We start from the raw sequence: 22,702 nt of genomic DNA on the forward strand, positions 1-22,702 counted from the left end.
ATCTTTGGACATCCCAATAAGTGCCATAATCTCCAAAGCTCAAGCACAGCTGCTGGTTGCTTAGCTGTTTTGAAAACCATGACACCTATTTAGAAATAAACGTCTAGGTTTACGGGCAAGATTTTTGAAAGTGCCTAAGTTACTTAAGTGCATGAGTCCCATTAAAAGTCAGTGGGATTTATGCTCCTTAATCACTTAGGTGCTGTTGAAAACCCCCATGCTATGAGCTAAACTTTAAGTTGCCATTTTTAAAATCTTGGCCCAGATGTCTATCTCTGTACACTCAAATTTGAAAATTCAGAAGGGGATTTTCAGAGGCACAAAAGGGAATTAGGACACTAGCCTCCATCCAAATCAATGGCAATGGGGGGAAATAGCTCCTGTTCGTGAAGATTGATCCAAAGCTTTTGGGGGTGGGGGAGGACAGGAAGAAGGAGCCAAAAAAGTTGAAAAATTTTGCTTAAGGTTGAACATATTGTTGAGTTTGACCCACAAGGAAATGTTTCCATTTTGAGTTTGAGGGTTTTTTTAAAAAATAAAATTAAAGTCAAATTAAAAAAAATCATTTGGAAACCAAAAAAAAATCAAAAATGTTTTATTCTGAAAATGTTCAAACATTTGTTTTTTCTAATTTTTTTTGTTTTTCAACCAAAACAACTGGGTGATTTGATGTGAATTCATGAAATTTTGCAGTCCACCCAAAATCTGCATTTTTTAGAAAAAAAAAAGTTTCATCTGAAAAAATTCACTCAGCTCTAAATGAGAGTCTTTCCATTGACCTCAATAGGCTTTGGTGCCAATGTCAACTATGTAACTTGGCCAGACGGTGATCATGTGTGAGGATGATAACCATCTACAAATATCTGAAGGCTGTAAACACCACGAAGGAAGAGCAATTGGTTATTAAGTCATATCAGGGAATAATGAGGAGTTCATGCAACTGAACAATGAAAAACTGTAGGTGGATCTGAACAAACAACCTAAAGCTTTATCACTTGATTGAACAAAAGCACTGGAGAATATGCTGTAGAGAATAATCATGCAATGGACTCCAGGGATGGGCTAGATATGACCCAATACGATCTTCATCTATAATTTCTAAGATCCATTTCTGAGGTTTCATTAGCCAGGAAATGGCAGGTCATGAGCCCTGTTTTTTAAAAACAAACTATAGTTAAAACATGAAAGGTTTCAATAAAAGTCTTACATATTTTCAGGGGCACCAAGGAAATGCACGTTTCTTTGTGGACTTTAAAAAAAAATGCCCAGTGGGATAAAATCATTCAGAACTGCTTAACAAACACAAAGCAAAAAGAGCTTATAATTATTTCTGTGCCAAAGGCTTGTCAGCTAGAAAACTCAGCTCTTGAACACTAATCCTTATGGAAAAATGCAGATTCTATAATCGGTGCAGTCACTCAATTTTTTCTACAATTTTTGAATTAGATGAAAAGTAATAATAATGAATGCATATGTCTATATACAGCATCTATCACCCAGCAGGAGCCCAACACCTATCATCAATAAAACATGCTGTATGAGAATCATTCATAGAACCATAAGGTAAGAAATGACTGCAAGGGTCATCTAGTCTAACCGCAACTGAAATGCAGCTGCCTCTGCGGTGAAACGCAGCAGCCAATCTATTCTCCACTTCCCTTCCTGAACTGGTAGAAAGGGTTTTGAAAATTGGGTACCTGAACTTAGGCCAGGATTTTCAAGAAGGACGGGTCAGTTTGAGTCCCTCTGTTTTTTGGTGCCCATTCTGAGATGCCTTAAAGGGGATTGATTTTCAGAAGGTGGGTGCTCAGCACTTTCTGCAAAGGTGTCATAGGGCAGGTTCAGAAACAAATGGCTCTTTTTCATAGGTGCTGAGCATCCTCAGCAGCTATTGAAGTCAGCAGAAGAATTGGGTGCTGAGCATCTCAGAAAATCAGGCCATTTTTATTGTACCAAGATGCCTAAGGATGGATTTAGGTGTTGGACTTCAAGCATCCTAATTTGAAAATTTGGGCCCAAGTCTTCATTTCAAACTCCAAGGGCAATTTATGGAAAAGAATGATACTGCATAAGCTAAGCTGCAGTTCAGCCATGATACCAGGTCTATTATCTAGACCCTTGTAAAAAGATCTAAGGAGTATTTAATCACCATAACCATTATGACCTCACAATCCACTATCATCCAAGTGTCATTCAGAACCAGTCACTAGTAGAAAATTCAAACAAGTTAGGAATTCTAAATAAGTCCACCAGGAAACAGCTTGTCTTCAACCAATACCCACCCCCCATCCTATGAAGGATTTCACCCTGCCATGGAAGAAAGGATCAGTTCTTGGCTGTGAGAGGAGAGATCAGTCTCTGTTGTCCATTCAGACCTGGGCCTTGTTTCTGAGATTGCCAGCAAACATGCAAATCAGGGATTCAGTCCTGCAGTCCTCATGCAGAGAGAACTTCCCTGATGGTGCTTTCCATGATATGAACAGCTGTTTCCATAGGAACTGGACTGAGGCCACCAAATCATTTCATGTAGACCATCAAATGGTCAGGACTCATCTGCATCCCTTACAGCTTGGACAGTTTCACTGCAGAGAGAAACTGACCCAAAGGAGTGCACATTTTATTGGACAATTCAGAGACAAAGATGAAAATGACCCTGCCACAGACTCACCATCCCAGAGCATCTCCTTGTGGTGAGACCCAGCACTGCAGCTCCACTGCCTAACCCTCCTCCTCCAGACTTTGGTGGTCTGGGCCCTCCAGCCATGTCACACTGAGAGTCTCACCCCTTCTAGGGTAACAATGTCCTAACTCAAAGGAACAGCGACTCCACCACTTTTCCTGGGCTCAGTCCTCCACAGGCTCTTGGCCTCTCTCTCAGACATCGCAGAGATCTTCCTCACTCTATTAAAGAGGGCTGCATCCCAGGGCTTTCTGCCTAGAGGCCCAGATCCTCTCAAACCACTGACCCTTGGGTCTCTCTTCTCCTGGACCCACTTTAGAAGTCTCCTTTTCCCCAGCAGCTTCTTGCTTCAGGGAGTCCCAGGGTACAAGCTCCTTCCTACAGGCCCCTCTGTGGATCCCTCCCCAGAGAGAAGAAACTTCCAATCATCTCTGTTCTGTGCCTCCTCTCCCTACTGCTGTGCCGTCCTTCCTCTACAGGAACCACTCAGTCTGCTTCTCCCCAGCTGGGTCTAATCATTAATTACCTGACTCCCCTCCAAATGCCACAGAATGGGCTAATTAGGCTTGCCGGCTCCCCTTAACCCTGTCACTGGCAATGTGGAGTAATCACCTCATCAGAGACCGGTAAATTGCAGTGAGCTAGTAATCCACCCTCCTGGAGCCATAGATTCTGAGGCTAGTCTAATCTCCAGCATTACACAGACCATAGAATGGGAAGAGTCCTTCCCCGCTCCATAAGGGAAGTCTACATCCTTTGGGTCCACTTTCCTACACAGAGCCCATGCCTCATCTATGGTGTGTAATGGTCATCTCCCATTACATTCTCCTAATACAACTTTATAAGTGTGGGTTTTAACATCCTAGAGGAAATGTCTGCAGTAAAACGTCTCTCCTTCTTTCTGGTTAACCAACATTCTCAGGGCCAGAGCTGAAACAAGCTTGGTCTTAATAGTCCAACACATAAAACTTTAAGTGTCATTAAACTTTTAAGCTGGGCCATTGAGGTTGCCCTTTAAGCTTTTCATAATTATAGATGCAGAACAGTGGAGCAGCATTTACCTGAGCAGCTATTAAGCAGATTCAACCGCTAATGGCTTTGCTACCAGTGCACTGTGGCCATGTTGCCATTTAAAAGGATACATTTAATATGGCTCCAGCTCTTTAACTGTCAGCAGAGAAGTCAAAAGATATACATAATTAAATATTTCATCTGTCTCTCTCAAGCTCCTAGCACACTTGTAGCCCCTTTGTCCAGTCTGGGGAGCACTGCACTGCAAAGGGAAGGAGCCCATGTTTACACGGGTTAGGTTCCCAGTAGCCCAATAGTTATGTAACATGTGGTACTGTTACATTCCAGAGCAGGGTGGCCGTTTAATGTCAGTGTGTGTTATGGGCAAAGACTAGGGGCTCCAGAGAGAAAGTGAGCAACACACGGTGCTACCCAGACCATGCCTCAGAAAAGTAGAAATTCAATCCAGCCCAGGCACCTCTGAGCTGCATCTTTGTCCTGAGATGCTGGGGGAGAAGACGGTGTAGTTAGGGCACAATGTGACTCTCATTCCTGCTCAATCGCAATGTTATGGATAGGCACAACTGGGCTTCACATCACCGGGGTTAATGGAAGCAGAAGCATTTGGTGCCCATAATATGTCCTATATTCCATATTCTCTAACTACTCTTCAGAAACTCAGTTGCATGGTTGCTTTTGATTGGCCACCAGCGCCTTTTAGTGACTGACTTTTCAGGGGCTGCCTGCATATCTTGTTTCCACAAAATAAACCTCAGAAGGGGGAGAAGACACATGGTGTGTCAGTTGCAGTTTTTGATGCCTGCAACAATTGGTCCTGCCTCTCTGCTACCTGGGGTCCCCTCTCCCCTGTCTTCATACTAGAAGCTACCTCCCTGCCTTCAGCTTGGGGAGTGCCTACAATGTAGAAGTGAGAAGACCAAGGTGAACTGAGTTATTTCTGCCCTCCCCGTTCAGCTTAGAATCCTAAAGATGAGTATCTGTAATGATTAATAAGGATCATTTTGCTTCTTATGAAGGTGTGTCTGAATATGTGTAATCTATTTCTGCTGCTTAGTCCCAACTGTAAACCAGAATCCTCTCTGAAACTGGAAAAAAAAAAAAAAAGATTGGATGTCTTTCTTCAAAACACCCTCTAGCTCATCCACAAGATATGGGCTTAATGCAGGAATTAGGGGTAGAATTCTCTGGCCTGTTTATACAGGAGGTTCAGACTAGATGATGATAATGCCCCCTTTCAGTCTTAAAAATACCCTTATGAATCTACTAAATCAAAATTAGTTGCTGTGGAGACATTTGTAAAGGCATCAATACAGACAAAAATCAAATTTCACAAGAAATTTTGAAATTTACAGTTCAAATACACAGAGTTCCAAAAAACTGTCCTATTTTTCCTTTGTTCCCTACCCCCTCAAAATTGAATCAACACTTTTATTGAAAATGTTGGTTGAAATTTTTCATTTACCAAAGACCTGTTTTCCAGTAAAAGAAAAACTTCATTAACATTTCCAAAGCAAAAATTGGATAGAAATATCAATTTAAAAATGTCACCACATTTTTTTTTGGAGAAAAAAATTCGACAGCTTTGATTTGTGAAAAACTATATTTGAAAAAAAGGCCATTTTTCCTACCAAAAAACGCTTTTCATTACAAACATTTCAAATGAGCCGTCGTTGCAAACAGGAGATTCGAGGCCTAATTCTCCCGGTGCAACCCGGTTGGCTTTGACGGGATTTCACAGAGTATAAATAAACTCATAATTTGCATCTCTGAATTCAGCTGGACAAGGAAGATTCCCTTGAGAAACAGAATTCCAGATTCATTCAAATAGCCCCACGTCATAAAAATGAGGTAAAGGGACATGCGCCAGCGAGACAGACTACAATTACAATGGTATTCAATGAAACTTTTCTCCGTGACTTCCTGGATAAGATGCTCATCACTGTGTTTCATTTGCACTTTACTTTCTTCAGGTGGGGAAAAAGTTTCTTTCTTTCATTGAGTTCTGCCCCTGGCGCATCATCCCGTCGTGACTCAGAGCTATAATCATTCCGGAGGAATAGATTCGCAACTGGGAGATTTGCACGGTGTCTGTGGGGGTGAAGGAGAAGGGGGGAGGACAATGGAGAAAGGAGTGATGGTTGTGTTAAAAGGGATTTGTTCCGCTGTCAACGACAGAAAGATCTCCCTAAGAGCAGCATTAGGAAAAGAAGCCCAGGAGGGGAGGAGAGAAGGAGACAATGTATAGACAGCAGCGACAGGGAGACAGCTGTGAAGAATCAATACATGCAACCCTGATGGGCTCAGAGAGTACAATTACTGTCTGAGGAGTACCCAGCAAACATGCTACACGCCTCTAGGTATTTATGCCCTGGAGAGGAGCAGAGACACTAAATTGACTCACACAAATGCCTTGCCGCTCAGCTCATTGCATCTTGAGAGGTCAGAGCACTAAACAAGTTAGCATTGTGGCTGTCCCTGCTTTACGGAGCCAGTCTTCTCTGGCTGCAAACCATCTCATGGCAACAACATTGAGAATAAACCTCTGATGGGGGCGGGTGTGGCTTCCCTAACAGTTTTAGAGGAGAACCCAGGATCGCAGGGAAAAGCAGCTCCAGATAAAGCCAGGAGGAGTTTACGAAAATGAGAGTGGGCTAAAAATTCAGGTGGAGCAGAGTGATGAGTTAGGTGAGGGTTAACTGGCAATTTTGGGTGGGGGTGGAATATTTCTGTCCATATTAAAACTAGGTCACTGCAAAAATAGGGAATCGGAAATAAAGGGGGATGCACTTATATAGCACCTTCCATCTGTGGTGCTCTAGGCACACTTTCAAACCAGAGCGAAGTATTATTATTTATTACTGTACCAGAATCCCGTTGTGCTAGGTGCTGTACAAACACAGAACAAAAAATATAGTCCCTCCTGAATGAACCCTTCAAACACCCCTTTGGGGATATTAACTCCATGGTACTGTTGGAGAAACTGGGTCACAGAAGGGGCTAAAGAACTTGCCCAAGGTCACTCAAAGTCTGCGCCAACAGAGCCAGGAACTGAACCACCAGTTCCCTTGAATCCTAGAATTTTTTTCTGATCCAGAAGGACAGAGAATACTTTTCATTCATCACTGATTACTAAGGTCGCCTGTTTAATTTGATCAAAAAAATCAGGCAAGGAATCACTTGTATTAGACATAACATGACTCCATCCCCTTTATTTTGATCTATGTAGACAAGTATTGTTGTATTAATCAAACACTAGCTAAAGAAAGTAGGTTCCAACTCTGCAAGCTCTTCAATGAGCGCTGACAGGTCTCAGCACATTGAAAAATCTCGCCCTGAATTAATCAAGCGATTCTGAACAAGACAGATAATGAGAGAATCCACAGAAGAACCAACTGATAGTGAAAAACAATGCAGCAATAGTGATACTGGGACAAATCCAGAAGTCCAAACTTCTGTTGACTTCAGCCCAGATCTGCAAAGGTATTTTGGCTCCTAAATGATGTCAGTGGCATTTTGGAGTCTATATATCTTTAAGGCTCCATCAAGCCTGAATCAGAACTGCAGGATTTGGCTGGTAACTAACCTGTGCTTTCGGAGAATCAGGAAAGTCAGAGATGGAAAAGCCCTTGTAGGTCCATTAGCGTTTGATGATCTTAGTAACCCCATGGAATGGAACACCATTGACTTCAGGAGCCCTTGAAAGACTGGGCCTCTGGTCCATTTGTTGGGAGTCAGATTGTTCCCTGCCTTTTGTAGTTAATTGTTCAGCCTGGTTTTAGATATCTCCTATGAGGACAGAACTATGGTGCCATGTATTAGGGAGAAGGCTGGCTTGTTTTGTCCATAGGGTATTTATCAATTTGCTTGCAGTTTTGTAGTGTCAGCCATGAAAAAGGACAACTATAGTTGACACTTTCAAATAGAGCTAGGCGAGAACCGGAATTTTCATTTGGTTGGAAATGCCAAAAAAATCTGTTCCAAAAGGGAAGTAAAAAAACAAAACAAAACAAAAAACTCTGAATTTTCCCATAAAATGTAACTAAAAAAAGTTGTGGAATGAAATTGAAACACTTCATTCTCATTGTGTCTTTTTTATTTTTATAGTACACCATATAAAATTTTAAAAATTGTAACCACAAGTCCTTTCAGAACAGAAAATCAAAATGTTCTGTTTCAAAAAGATTGAAAACCATTTCATTGGAAATTTTCCAACCAGCTCCACTTTCAAATAAATATGCATCTTCTCATTGTAGTTCTAATTAATTCTTATTTATTCAGAGCCCGATTCTGCCATCCTGATTCCATGGAATTGTACCTTACTCTGCTAGTAACCATACTAGTCCCATGGAATTACTTGGAAAATAAGGCGATAGTCAATGTGAGTAAGGGTGGCAAAATCTGGTCGGTAGTAAACAAGAAGAGCCAGTATGTCAACAGTCTCCCTAGATAAACCTGTGTAGCTCTGCATCCAGAAGCAATATCATTGTCACAGAATAAGGGAGTGCGGGAAATTTCAAGGAGGTTTTTCAAGAGAAAAATACCCAGCATTCTTCTCATGACACAGCAATGATGTTGCATCTCTCCTGGTAACTTCTGTTCCTCTTCTATTTGGCTTTGTTTCCTTCCTCAGAAGCCCTCAACTGTGGAGCCCCAGAGGGATCTAACCTGTCTCTCTCCTCCTCTTCAATATCTATATGAGATCACTTGCAGAGGCTGGAAGACCAGTGGACTCTGCTCCGATTGGGTGATATCTTCTACCCACATGGCCATTGACATCGCACAGATGGCCCAATGCCCAGAACAGTGAAGCTGTCTCAAACTTCACAAGTGATACTGGCCAGAAGGGGAAGATGCCTTGTAGCATTAGCCAGGACACTGACCCTCACTCCCAACAAAGACATCAGCCCCATTTCACCACAGTGCTATGCCACTGCCTCAGCACAGGGGATTGAACTAGATGACCCTTCCAACCCTACATTACTATGATTCTATGAAGGCTTGGGGTCCTTCTGAACTCATCACCCTGGAATGACCAGGTAGCAACAGCATCAAGAAATGCCATCTTCTGTCTTCATTGTATAGGAGACTTCACTCCTTCCTCTTGGATGAAACTCTGGCCACATTCATCACCTCCTTACTGGTTTACTATAATCCACTGTGTCTGAAGGTGAACTTGGAAGCAAGATGGAGGCTTCCTCTGGGTCAGGATAAGCGGCCATAAGTACATCATCCCTGTGTTCTGATTACTCCTCTGTCTCTCAGTCCAATTCAAGGACTTGATCACACTTCCCATGGCCACCAGTGGGGTCAGGACACCTCTGCATCAGCAACTGCATCTCCATCTATGACCTAACACGACAGCTGAGCTCCTCTGAGATAATGCCACTTACAAAGCCCAGGGAGTGTATACGAGAGCCAAAAATAAAGCGTTGATCAGTTGAAAGGGTCTGGCTGTAGAGGGAGCTACCAGAGGAGATCAGAGTAATCTGGAGTCTGGCTACTTTTAGAACATGCTGCAAAGCTCATAATTTTGATGAAGATTTCATATCACAACTGAAAGCTTGATGTTATGTTAAAAATGCTATTTAAAAAATTCACATATCCCAGTAGAACCTGAAAGCAGGTGAAGAGCAGATTAGCTAGAAGATAGATGATAGATAGTCAATATCACAAGTAAATGCTATCATTACAGCCAATTGAAAATTGAAATTTTCATTAAAACTTTCCCTACAATTTTGGTTTCCATGTAGTTTCTTCACTGAAATTTCAATGAAAAAAATATTGTCACCATTTGATTTTTTGAACCAGCTCTAACCTGTCCCAAACCCCCCTACCAGTAGACAAGGGAGTGAATTGTTGGGGTACAACAATTTAAAAAACAGTCCCAGAATAAGAGGCAGTTGAAAGCTAGTAGCACAAGAAGCTTAAATCAATGTTGGACTCACTTTACCAGCACCGATAACAATCCTTGTCAGCTTAGTTTCACAGTTCAGCCTATCGCATGTCCATAATTCTACAGTGATAAAAAGGAGGTGAAAGCAGGTCTCTGAGGACTGGAGGAAGAAGAATCGAAGATGAGGTATGTCCCAGGCAATGAAGGACAGATGATGTATTTATCTGTCTTTTTTGCAGGCAAGGATGCCCAGGGCTAAGGCTGCCAAGTATCTATCACTCCCCGCCCTTTATATGAAATTATAATTGTCAGGCACAAATCTAATTAAGGGTGGAGTGAAGGGGCAACAATCCAAGTCTATTATTTGCTCCCTTTCTAAAATAGGCTACTTAAAGTAGAACTCTGGATGAGAGGAGCCATTTCACGTGGTTCGAGTTACAGGCTAGGAATGGCAAGCAGCACTCCTTGTATTTTTAGTTGTTGTCACATTATGGTCGACTAATAAGAGGAGCCGCGACAGCAGCCACATCAAACTCTGGCCTGTCCCAACATAATGGCTGGCTGGTGTGGGGTCCAGCAATCACGCCAGGCCCAACAGACTTGAGAGAGACCCTCTTGATCTGGCATGTCCCAATTCCAGTTGCCCCTGCATAACAGAACGTGGGTTTCCGCCATGGCCCTCCCCCAGAATTCCTGTCTGCAAAGCTAAACCACTTAGAGGTACCATTCCCAGTACCTCAACTGGTACATCAACTGCCATATCCATCAATGCTCCCTTAGCAGGCTCAGGACCAGATTCAGCTCTTAGCTACACAGGTGACAATCTGGATCTGGATTCACTCTGAGAGCTGAATTTGCCCTGTAATGCAAACAAGAAAGGCAGGTGAGGCAGACCAGCAGAGTATAGAATTACCTGGCCTCCCTTTTGTATTCTTCCTTATTCAGGGCCAAATTCTGCCTGACACTACACTGGGAAAGGGTGTGCTGGACCTCCCACTGCCTAAGAACCTGGCAGAACTGCAGTCCCTGAGCTCAGGAGATGCAGAGAACATTCCAGGCTCATCCACCCCAGAGACACACAATGTTTGAGAAGGGCATAAGGAGCAGTCAGAACTGTGATGCTGGCCATTCCTAGCCTGGGAACTCAGAGCTCAGTGTGGGGCAGAAGGAGAAGAGTGGGTGTAGACTGAGTCACATGGAGGACAGCATGGGGCAAAACAAGAGGAGGGGTGTAAACTGGGGTGCATGGAGGAAAGCACGTGGCTGGGTGCAGAGGCAGTGTGGAGAGCTCAGCCCTGGTATGGAGGAGCAACAGGGGGAGAGCTCAGGGATGAGTACATAGGGACAACTAGGGGCCGGATGCAGGACAGAGGAGGGAGATCTCTGGGCCCCCTCCTTACGAAAACACCACTTGCATCCCTGAATCCATTGTGCACTCATTCTGCACAGCTGTGGGGCAATGGAGAATATCTATAATGACTAGAATCAGAATCCTGGACCAAAACACTCCTAATCTTGGAGGGTAGAAACCCAGGACTTAGTCTGCTTATGGATTCCCATGACCACTATGATCATTTCACATGACCTGCCACATACAAACCAAAGCACATACCTGAGTAATTTCTGCATCAAAGCCATAACTTGTGTGACTGAAATAGGTCCAGAGTGATCAAGCTGGGCCCATTATAAAGAAATCTCTAAACTGCGAACTTGGATCTCAGACTCATTCCAGGCTTTCAGCACGTGCCCACCCTAAACATCAGAATGTGAACAACAGAACCACCAGACAAAATGCTAAGGTGAAATTCTGGTTCCACTGACGTCAATGGCACCCCTTGCCCCCAGCGCGCTTGATTTCAATGGCATCAGGATTTCATCCTTGAAAAACCTGAAGTGTATCATTAGCTCATGCTAAGGCTCCGAATTCTCCTTTCCCTTGATGCTGAGATAAAGTTCCTGACAAGAAATACCACTGTGAACTAATTGTTTAATACTGGTGTTACTGTGCTTGATAATTACATTTTTGGAAGGTATTAGTGGAATCCCTTTCCTAAAGGTTGTAGGCTGAGGGAGCAGTTATGTGATTTGCAGCTAATTGTGCAATTAGGTTTGTTGATTATACACAGCAAGTCTGCTACTCTGTAATGTAACAAATGAGATAAGTAGTGAGGGTGGTTTAAACCACTTCCCCTCTCATCCACTGCAACAGCAGCCTCAGGTTCTCATTTAATTTATTCAGAGCATCGTAGACGTTAAGGCCAGAAGGGACCATTGTGATCATCTAGTCTGACGTCTTGTATAACCCAGGTCTGAAACCTCACCCAGTTATTTCTGCATCAAGCCCATAACTTCTGTTTGAGTTACAGTATGTGTTTTAGAAGGATAGCCCTTCTTGGTTTGAAGACTTCAAGTGATGGAGTATCCACCATACCCTTAGGTAGATTGTTCCATAGTCAAATACTCTCACTGTTAAAAAAGTACACCTTATTTTTAGCCTGAATTTGTCTAGCTTCAGCTTCCAGACACTGGATCTTGTTATGTCTTTTTCTGCTAAATTAAAGAACCATCTACTTCCAGAAATCTCTCCTGCTATAGGTACCTTCAGACCACAATCAAGTCACCTCTTAAGCTTCTTTTGGATAAACTAGACAGATTGAGCTTCTTAAATCTCTCACTATGTATTGCCAACCCCAAGTGTTCAAAAATCACAAGTCAGATCCCTTGACATCATGAGTTATTTGTTTTTTTTAAATCCCAGGATTTTTAAGCCAAATATATTGAGGTACTTATTTGTCTTCTGGCTTCTGAGCCTTAAGGACCACTCGTGTAACTGTTTTGAGCTTTTCTCTGCAACCAAGAGGCTATAAACTTACTTTAAAAAAGAAATTTAAAAAAGCTGAGATGCTTGCACAATCACATGACTCCAGGAGCTGCCGCTTCAAATAAAACATGTAATATTGGGATACTTGAGATTACACTATGAGAGTTGGCAACCCAACAATGTACCCTGCAACAGGTTGTGAATAGAGTTCCTTTGGAGAAGTATCTTCCATTTACTTAGTACCCAGAAAAAATGACAACAGTAACAATGCTTAGAGCTTTATAAACTTTAGGCCAGCTCCCAAGCTGGGGTGAATCATTGAACCAGAGGATCCAGCACATTATTCTTAACAGAACCCCTACGAAGAGGGGGAGGATTATTAACCCAATTACACAGATGCAGAAAAGGAAGCCCAAGAAGGATAAGGCCCAGTTTGTTGAATTAAGCCACCGGCCTGCAGTGGCCCATGGGGAGCTGCAGGAGGGATTGTGCTTTGGGAAGAACAGTCCCCTTCCACAAGCCGTGGTGTGTCGGAGCAGCATGCACGTCACGCCGTCCCTTTGGAGGAGGCAACTTGGCACTCCCAGCTCTGCTTTACACTAGTATTAAAATGCAAACGAGAGTGATATCATGGAGAAACATCAGGAGCTGGTGGCTTTTTTCTCCCCAGATCTTCTGTTCCTTGCAGGTGAGGAAACAACAAACACTTAAGGTAGCCAGAGACTAAATAAGAATCATAGAATCTCAGGGCTGGAAGGGACCTCAGGAGGTCATCTAGTCCAACCCCCTGCTCAAAGCAGGACCAATTCCCAACTAAATCATTCCAGCCAGGGCTTTGTCAAGCCTGACCTTAAAAACCTCTAAGGAAGGAGATTCCACCACCTCCCTAGGTAACCCATTCCAGTACTTCACCACCCTCCTAGTGAAAAAGTTTTTCCTAATATCCAACCTAAACCTCCCACACTGCAACTTGAGACCATTACTCCTTCTTCTGTCATCAGGTACCACTGAGAACAGTCAAGATCAAAACAGCTATCAAATCCCCCCTTACTCTTCTCTTCTGCTGACTAAACAATCCCAGTTCCCTCAGCCTCTCCGCATAAGTCATGTGCTCCAGCCCCCTAATCATTTTTGTTGCCCTCCGCAGGACTCTTTCCATTTTTTCCACATCCTTCTTTTAGTGTGGGGCCCAAAACTGGACACAGTACTCCAGATGAGGCCTCACCAAAGTCGAACAGAAGAAACATTTCCTTTCATTAAGGAGAATATAAATATTTCACTAAGAGATTTAGGAGCACAAATCCCACTGAAAGTCAATGGAAAATCTGACCCCACTTGCTTGGTTGCCTATCCTTTCTCCTCAGTCATGTTCTCACACTATAAATACCACTGTGTGCTGTTTTAATGTTGCCACATAAAATCATGTTCATGTTTTTACCTTGTAAAGTCTGTTTACATTTAAAAAGGGAGGGTCTTAAACAATGTCTCAGCTCATTAAATTTGGGGGGAGAGGGCAGATTCTGAAAAAGAAATGTTTTCAGTTATTGTTTAATTCTGGGCTGGGCCTAGATATATATTAAACTTTCAAGGGCTCTGATTTTCAGCCCCTGAGCCACAAGAAACGAACATGCTTGTCAATGTATGGTTTTTATTTTTCTGGGTGTTATTTTTTTCCCCTCTGTTTCATTTTACCAGCAGCGGTGCCAAAAAAAAATAAGAACTAAAAGCCAAAGCAAACAGCTGTGACTAGCTTCACTAGTGCAGTTTTATATGAGCAACTACAGATGTAGTTTTGATCTGTAAGTAATGTGTTTGTATCCCAAAAATAAATAAAAATACCAACCCAAACTCCACAGCAATGATGAAATGCAGAATGTTTATCATCTTCATTTTTAATACTGAGAAACTTCCCAGGGTAGGCGCCAACCCCATGGGTGCTCCGGGGCTGGAGCACCCATGGAAAAGAAAATAGTGGGAGCTCAGTATCCACCAGCAGCCCCACAGGTCAGCTCCCCCACTCCCTCCCAGCACCTGCCACCCACCATGGATCAGCTGTTTAGCAGCATCCAAGAGGTGCTGGGGCGGGGGAGGAAAAGCGAGGGTGGGGTGTGCTTGGGGGAGGGGGCAGAACAGGGCAGAGCGGAGGTGGAGGCTTGGTGGAAGGGATGGAGAGGGGGCGGGGCCTGGGGTGAAGCAGGGGGTCGAGCATCCTTCAGCAACTCATAAAGATGGCACCTATGCATCCCAGCTGCCACTTGCATCCCTCCCCAATTCAGGGCCTCATCCAAAGATATTTCATTGATATCAATGGACTTTGGATCAGGCCTTTAATAATTTTGCCAATCGTTGGCTGTATAGAAATTCACACTTCACTGTCTCGACCTACTTCCCTTTCTAAACAAGGTCATTTCTTCCAAGGAAAGGTTTTCCAAAATCTCTTGAGATTTACTGAGCTGCGCACAGTTTGATTTGGCGTGAACGGCTGGTGATCGTAGTGTCATGGCTGCTATCTTGGCCAATAACACACTGGGGACTGAAGCAGGGACATCCAGACCTGAAACCTGAGCTGCTACAGTTGAGCTAAAGAGCCAGCCCCCTGGGGTGGAGGCTATAACAGACTCCTGTCTTCTGTGGTGTGGGTACAAGGAAGACAGGTAGTACATGCTCAGCAGTCGGTTACACAGACACCAATATTCCGCACTGCTTCTAAAATGTCTGACCCCAACTCTCTCTGTAATGATCAATTTCACCTGCGCCGGGAAATGTCTAGGCTTGATTCACAAACACATGAAAGTAACAATGAAAACTTGAGGCCAGATTCTGCTCCCATTAAAGCAAAAACACCCTCGACTTCAACAGACGCAGGCCCTGGATTCCAAGTCAGGGCCCATTCCACACAGGGTGACCAGAGAGCAAGTGTGAGAAATCGGGACAGCGGGTGGGGGGTAATAGGAACCTATATAAGAAAAAGCCCCAAGTATCAGGACTGTCCTGATGGCCAGAACAAATGCCATGCGCCATTTAAGACTTGTTAGTTCACAAAATAAAGCTTCAGAGTTGCTGTTTATAAATGGAACCTTAATTAGCTGGGCCTGGCTCTATGCACATGGGCAAATTTCACCCAGAAAGTGAATTTTGACCATGAAATCACAAGTATGCACTGTGCAGAACTTTCACCCTCATCCACTCAAGGAACAGAAACAATGCCAGCTGACCTCTGTGTCCACTCCAAAGGACACCAGTTTCAAATGTCACATGCTTGCAATGAATGGCTTGCAAATCATCTGCAGACCTGGCATTATTCGGAGAAATCAGTGAGCAAATAAGTTCTAATGACCTGGTCAACTGGAGGAAATTAGGGTCTGTTCATGGACAGAAAAAGAGGTGACCCGGGTCACATACACACCCACCCACCACAAATATCTTCCTTTGGCACTAAAATAAATTCTGCAAATTCCTGAGAGATTTGGGGCATTTGTAAGAGGATGCTATGCCAAATGAAGAGAGGGTGAGAATATCTAAAAAATACTGGTTGGTTTGGTTGCACCATGAGGCGAGCAATACTTGGGGCCCTGCCTAGGGGCAGTGCAGTGGGTATTACAGGCAAAGTGGCTTCACAGGAGCCTCTCTGCACCAAGGAAATGGTATCTGCATCAGCCCTGCTTAATGCAGAAGGCTTTGAAGTGAGCCAGGGAGACTTCCCCCTCCTCCCCACACTGCCTCAGGGCTGCAGTCACAGCCTTCCAATGGCTTCACAATTCCCTGCCATGGAGAGTTTGGGGAAGATGAGCATTCCCAGCTCAACTCTTCCTAACTAAACACTACCACAAATAAAAATCGTAGAACTAACATAACGTTTCCCATCATCCCTCTGCTTGTTCTCTTTCCCCGTAGCCTGTGTCAGTCTGCCCCTTCAGGGCAGGAACTGTCTAACACACTGTTTTTACAGCCCTACCACAATGGGGTCCCTATCTTGGTTGGTCGGTAGGCACTACTGTATTAAATGTCAATCATTCATTATTCCTCCTGATTCTGCTTTCAAGATACCCAGGGCTTAGTGCTGTGAACTGAATGGCAGGATTAATACTTGTGTGAGTATTTGGATTTAGGCAACTTCAGTATTTGCAGTTGTTAATGGATTCCCCTTCACTCTTTATATTAAGGTGCCTTTCATGAAAGCTTTATAAAGGGGTAATAAATGATTAATAGGTATTTTAAGAAATGGTTAATCAATTATTATACAGCCAATAAATCAGTTGCTCATAACTCAGGCTGGGAAGGAAAGGTTTTCTTGCCCTGTGCAAATTTGGGACATTTTGAAAAATTTTCCCCATCTTCAATTGGGCCGAAAAGTCACAATCTGGAAAAGTCACCTCGACTCAAAGCAATGGAAACTTTATTTTAAACCAAACATTTTTCAAGTTGGACGCTTCACTGAACCCAAGGCTGCTTCACAAATTGGCATTTTTCGGTGAAAAATATTTTGTTGAAAAATCCCCAACCTGCTCTTATTTGAACCAGCCGTAATACTTTCTACTGATGTGCTTATACCCATCCACAAATACATACTAGAACATCTAATAATCATCTCTAAATGCTTTATGAATGAAATCTTAATCCCATCGCAAGTAGAAAGATATGCTCCAAATACTGGGGAATTGTAACTATTTATGTTAGATAAAATGTTTTTTAAAGCCACCATAAAATTTGTCCAAATCCCTCATCTGCATAATTTTGTTTTAAATCAGCATCTAGACACACAGGTGAAATCCTGCCCCCATCGAGTTAAATGGCAAACCACTGACTTCAACCTACCAAGATTTCACCATGGGGTCCAATGCTGCTGGCACTGAAGTCAACGAGAGCTTTGCCATTGATTTGTATGGAAGAAGGTCTAGGCCAATAAACAACTATTTTGCATTCCTAAACTCTTATTTATGTACCCCTGGGTGAGATTTTGGATGTAATATTTTGGGGCTTACCTTTGGAAATTGAGCCAACAGAACTAACTTATAAATCACCTACAATAGCACTAACCGTTACAGAATCATAGATCATTTTAGAATAATTAGATGTTTCCAATATTAACTGTTCTCTCCACGTTAATTTAGTGCTAATAATGCCAATACAATACATATCAAGACAGTGGGCCTGTTTGTGATCATCTCTATGTGGCATTGTCACTAAATCTGGCACATGAAGAAACCAAACTATAAGCAGAATGAGAGGAGGATAAGTATGTTTGGAAAATAGTTATTAAAAACATACAAGAGTGGGAATCTCAATACAGCTAAAAGAAACTGAAAGAGTATAGAGATCTTTGGGGGTTCCTCCCCCCCTCTTCTCTATGCTGTCATACTAATTAAAGTGATCTGGTTATCTTGTATGAAAACAATCTGCATACCCATTGTAACTCATACTGTCCCCATTCTGCTGTATTCCCTTAACTTCTGTATTTTTCACTTCCTTAAAGGTCTGATTCTGTTCCCACAAAATTCAATGGCAAAACTCCCACTGACTTCAATGGTGCAGGACTGAGCCCTTAATACTTAGGTAACAACTAATTTAATTGATAATTATACTGTCATAGGGTTTGTTTTTTTTTATTTCTAGTAAAAGGCTAGTAATAAAATGAAACCATCTAATAATTAGATCAAGTGGGTATATTCACAAGAAATTGGCTTTTCATTTGTCTACATTTCTGAGTATCTATCTATCTATCTCTGGGTTGGAACCATTTTCCCAAGTAGTTCTTACTTATGCAAGAGTCCCAGTCAGCCAGATCCCCTCCACTTGGTGGAAATCAGCATTGCTCGGTGCATTTCAACAGAACTATTGCAATGAGCCCCAGTTGCAAATCTGGCTCAGTAACTACACTGTGACATCTTATTTCAATAAGATAGATCCATATGAGTAAAGGCAGCAGGATTGGGCCCCTTATCTAGCTAAACTTTCAGAAGCCATGAAAACAGACATATATAAGGCACAACCTCAAAAGCCAAGCGTACGGCAACTTAGGCAGGTGTTTATATTGTGACATTTCATTATATTTTCCGTTCACTACAATAATAGCAAGGAAGTATGTTCTGAAGGCTCGTTTTGATTTTTTTTTTTAAGAGGACACATTACATTGCTTTTAATCCCACAAAGTACTAAAACTTGCAGCTATATTTTTACCAATGGATTAACATGACACACACATACCAAGTCATGAGACCGAAAAACCCACAACCATTCTTAATGTTTTTAGCTGAACCTCTTCCTTTCATTTCAGCTTCAGAGAGTTCTTTCCTTGTTTCCTGAGCGTTTGAAAACAATGCCAAGCTTCCACTCTCACAAATTCTGCTTCAAGCTTTACTTGTAGCTGCAGTAATTAAACTCATGTCCTCTACACAGGCCTTAAAGGGAAGATACAAAAGCCGCTGTAGCAAAATATAAGATTTGCCCTAGAATACACTCTCCTTATTAAGATGGTGAGAGAAGAACTTTGCCAGTATACTCAGTTTTCTAATAAATCAGATACATTTCCAATGTTCCTGAATGAATATCACGGGGCTTGTCAATATGTGTAGTAGTCTCATGCATAAAAGTCTGAACTTTTGACTCCTGGGAAGTACCATGTTAAACAAGCCCACTGGCCCACAAACTTCGGTGGCCACTGATGCATCTCCAGCATACTGGACATTATGGCACTTCTGGGAAGGGCGTGGGCCCACCCTCACCAATGTGACCCTGGCCTGCCACCCAGATGACAAGATTTTGAAGAGCTGCGGTGGTCACACCTCCTGGAGTGGAGTGGTGCGCTCTTTGGTGTGGCCCATCCGGGATAAGGCACAGGGGACAAAACCATAGGAAAAAAGAGGACTGTCTGGCTTAACATGGGATGAACAGCCAGCCTCCCACCAGCACACCCCTGCAAAGACACAAACTAAACAACTTGCAGAACCTGGGAAAATGAGCCCCAGCACTAAACACTGAGAAACCTGCAAAACTGCTACTGACTTCAGCAGCAGCAGGATCTGGCCCCCTTTTCCTGGTTTACCAAGGGCCTGATCCACAACCCCTTTAAAGCAGTAGGATTCTTTCCATTGGCTTTAAACAGGCTTGGAGGCAGGCCATCCTGGGTGTCCAGCTCTGCCATGTAGGTAGCACCCATAGTAAAAGGCAGCACACAGGCCTGGAGGAGCTGTGCAGGGAATCACAAGCCCTCCCTAGCAGTCACAGGGAGCCCAGCCCAGAGAATGAGAGAGAGAGGGAAATGTCACCCCTGCTGACCTGCCTTCAGTGTCAATGCTTTTAAGAGAATAATTTCCAGAGTAGATATGAAACTTCTTAACTATTATCTGCAGATACATCACACAATGATTATGGTACCAGTGAGCTACTGGTTCTCAGCAGAGAACTTACTTGCTGCCCTTTGGTGAATTATTATGTATAAGCCCGATTCAGGGAATTCCTGTAAACCCCCATCCATCTCCTCTGCCCAATTGGCAGAGGTCCCTGGTGCGATGCAGTCTGGAAGAGAGGGTGGGCCTGTGGGGTGCTGTGTCTGTGGGAAAGTAGCAGTTCCAAGGCCACTCCTGGGTCCATCCCTTATGCTGGGGGAGAAAGATCCTTGCTCTCCAAACAGCCCCACAGCCCTGCCTTTAGCGCCGCAGAAGGATGTGAATGGGAAATAGAACAAGAGGGACTCCCATTCCACCCCAGTACCTACTAACGGCTACATCCTGTGGTTCTCACCCAAGTCAAACTCCTGCTGAAGTCAAGAGAAGCCTTGCCTAGGTGAAGACTTCAGGAGCAAGGCCCGGCTCCCTGTCTTAACAAGAAGGTGCCCTCTCTCCCCATCTTTCCAGCCCTGTGGGCTAGTCCCAAGGCTAGGACTCTTCAGTTCCCTGTGGGAGCTTGGCTAAGTCACCTAAAATGAAATCCTACCCCCCAGTGAAGTGAATGGGAGTTTTGCCATTGAGCCCAATGGGACCAGAATTTTGCCATTAATCTCTGGGTGCCTCGGTTCCCCCATCTGTGCAATGCGGGGAGGGATAGCTCAGTGGTTTGAGCACTGGCCTGTTAAACCCAGGGTTGTGAGTTCAATCCTTGAGGGGCCCATCCATGCAATGAGGTGTAAGGGTGAACACACAGGGGAGTGGGGGGAGGTGCTCAGACACTGCCGTGATGGGGGGCTGGTAGGCTTCTTAGATAAATACTTTGTGTGCATTTGAGCTCATGTGAAAGAAACCAGGACTCTACATTTGTAAAGCTACATAGAGGGACTTGGGGAAGTGGTGTGCGCTTCCTCCCTGGACTAACCCAGCAGATATCCCGCTCGGACATACTGGGTGCGCAGAGTTCTGTGCTGCAAATACAGACCGTGTGCACGGGAAGAACGCACCCGCTCTAGGGGCCACTTCAGGCCTTTCAGGAACCCGAATCCCGCTGGCTTTTTTTTCCCGGGTGCACAGGGCCCTTCGGACACTTCAGCTCTTGCAACACGTATAGTTGTTCCCCTGGCCTTAGCAAGGTGGTGAGCGCCACACAACCCCGGTGGGGGTCCGGCTGCGCCCCCGGAGTGCCCTGAGGCCAGATCCGCAGCCAGACACGAGGGGCGCTTCTGAGTGAGAAGCGAGGGAGGAAAATAGCCCCGCGCCGCCCTGGCCAACTGCTGGGCACAGTCCTTAGCACGTCTCGGGCGCGGGGCAGAGGCTGGGTCGGCAGCCGCGGGAGTGCGCGTTTGGCCGGGCTGCGCTCCAGCCGCGGGCATTACAAAGCAAAGCGATGCACCTGGTCGCCACGCACCGGCCGTCGCGCCCGCAGCTGGGTTCTCAGACCGCTTCTCCCCGCGGAGCAGATCCGGACCTGCGGCCGCCAGCACAGGCCTTTCTCCGGGCAGAGGTCGCGCTCTGACAGGACTGGGGCTGGCTGGCTGGTCTGCCCTGCCGCCCGGAGGCGGAGGCGATCGCGCTCAACTTACTTTTCATAGTCGAGCTTGCAGTAGAGCTTCTTGTCGCGGTAGAAGCAGGTGGTCTCCAGAGGCTCCTTGCAAGAGGCGCACTGCACGCACTGCTCGTGCCACAGGCTGTCATTGAGCCGCAGCAGGAACCGGTCCGAGATCACCCTCTGGCAGCCCTCGCACACCGACCTGGGACTCACGTCTCTGCCTGCGACCAAAGAAACACGGGGAGGGGTGGCACCGTGGGCAGCACAGAGGCCCCTTCCCCAAGCCTCCCTTCTCCAGCGACCCCAGGTCTCCAATGAGCCACAAGCCACTTCCAGAGGCTCCTTGGGCTTGTTCTGCCTCTTCTCGGAAGAGCTGGGGGCCGGGGCAAATCGAAACGATTGGTCCAATGGCAGGGGATGTTTTCTGGGCAGAGAAATGATCCAATGAATTTATTTCACCGGAGCAAGAATTCCCAGGCCGCCCTGACACAAACCCGTGGGATTTGCATACACGCACCTTAGAAATATACACCGCGCAGGGACACACGCGAAAAATACACTGCCCGCTGTCTGCTGCGTCCCCTCCGCAACTGAGTCAGACTCGAGTCTCAAGAATATTTTGTCGGGTTTTTTTCCTAAACGAATTTGCAGGAAAATAACAAAAATATTTGCCCTCCCAAAGATAGCAAAAGATGATCGGCAGGAAATCCACTATGGAGATAAACATCTCGATAGGAAGCGGTTAGTTTTTCAAAGAATTCACCTTCCTTATTTAAGTTCGTGTTTACGCTCACGAAAGTGCCGCCCCCCATGACACATTTTTTTAAAAGTGGCATTAAAGGAATGAAATGTTTGGGGTTGAAATAACCCTAAGGGAACCCGTTTGACTCGCGAGATATGAAGCGAATTTATAAATCAACAAAAGCCAGGAGCAGATATCATCAAAGGGGAAATTTTGTGCCTCATGCTAATAGAGAAGTGAAATGAAGACGAAAAAGAAAACACTTCAGTTAATTAGAAGAAGAAATTTCACTCGTCTGAATTTTAAGATTTTTATCAACAGTTGAACTGTGGTACTTGAACACGAATTTAGTTTTGAGTCATCTATTCTGGAATTAGGTATTTCTTACAAGGACTAAACAGTCTTCAAAATATAGGTATTTTCCTCTTAAATGAATCTAGATAGATTTAGATTCCACAAATATATAGTGTATATATATGGTATATGTGCACAGTATATATGTGAGTATATGTGTATGTTTTATATATATATACACACACACACTATATGTGTGTTATAGAGCTATAGTTAGAAACAAAAATGAGTGCAGCTAATACAGAG

The 22,702-nt window shown here is 44.2% G+C and overlaps 1 protein-coding gene across 1 annotated transcript in view; it reads right to left on the reverse strand.

Annotated features, from left to right (window-relative positions):
* LMX1A (LIM homeobox transcription factor 1 alpha) overlaps positions 1-21,456 on the reverse strand; it is a 126,439-nt gene extending 104,983 nt beyond the window's left edge. The window contains exon 1 of the mRNA XM_032806177.2: positions 21,395-21,456. The gene's annotated coding sequence lies outside the window, so the exon portion shown is untranslated. The remainder of the gene's footprint in view (positions 1-21,394) is intronic.
* Between the last annotated feature and the right edge of the window lie 1,246 nt (positions 21,457-22,702).

Source organism: Chelonoidis abingdonii, chromosome 7, assembly GCF_003597395.2.
Source record: "Chelonoidis abingdonii isolate Lonesome George chromosome 7, CheloAbing_2.0, whole genome shotgun sequence".
NCBI classification, from domain to species: domain Eukaryota; kingdom Metazoa; phylum Chordata; order Testudines; family Testudinidae; genus Chelonoidis; species Chelonoidis abingdonii.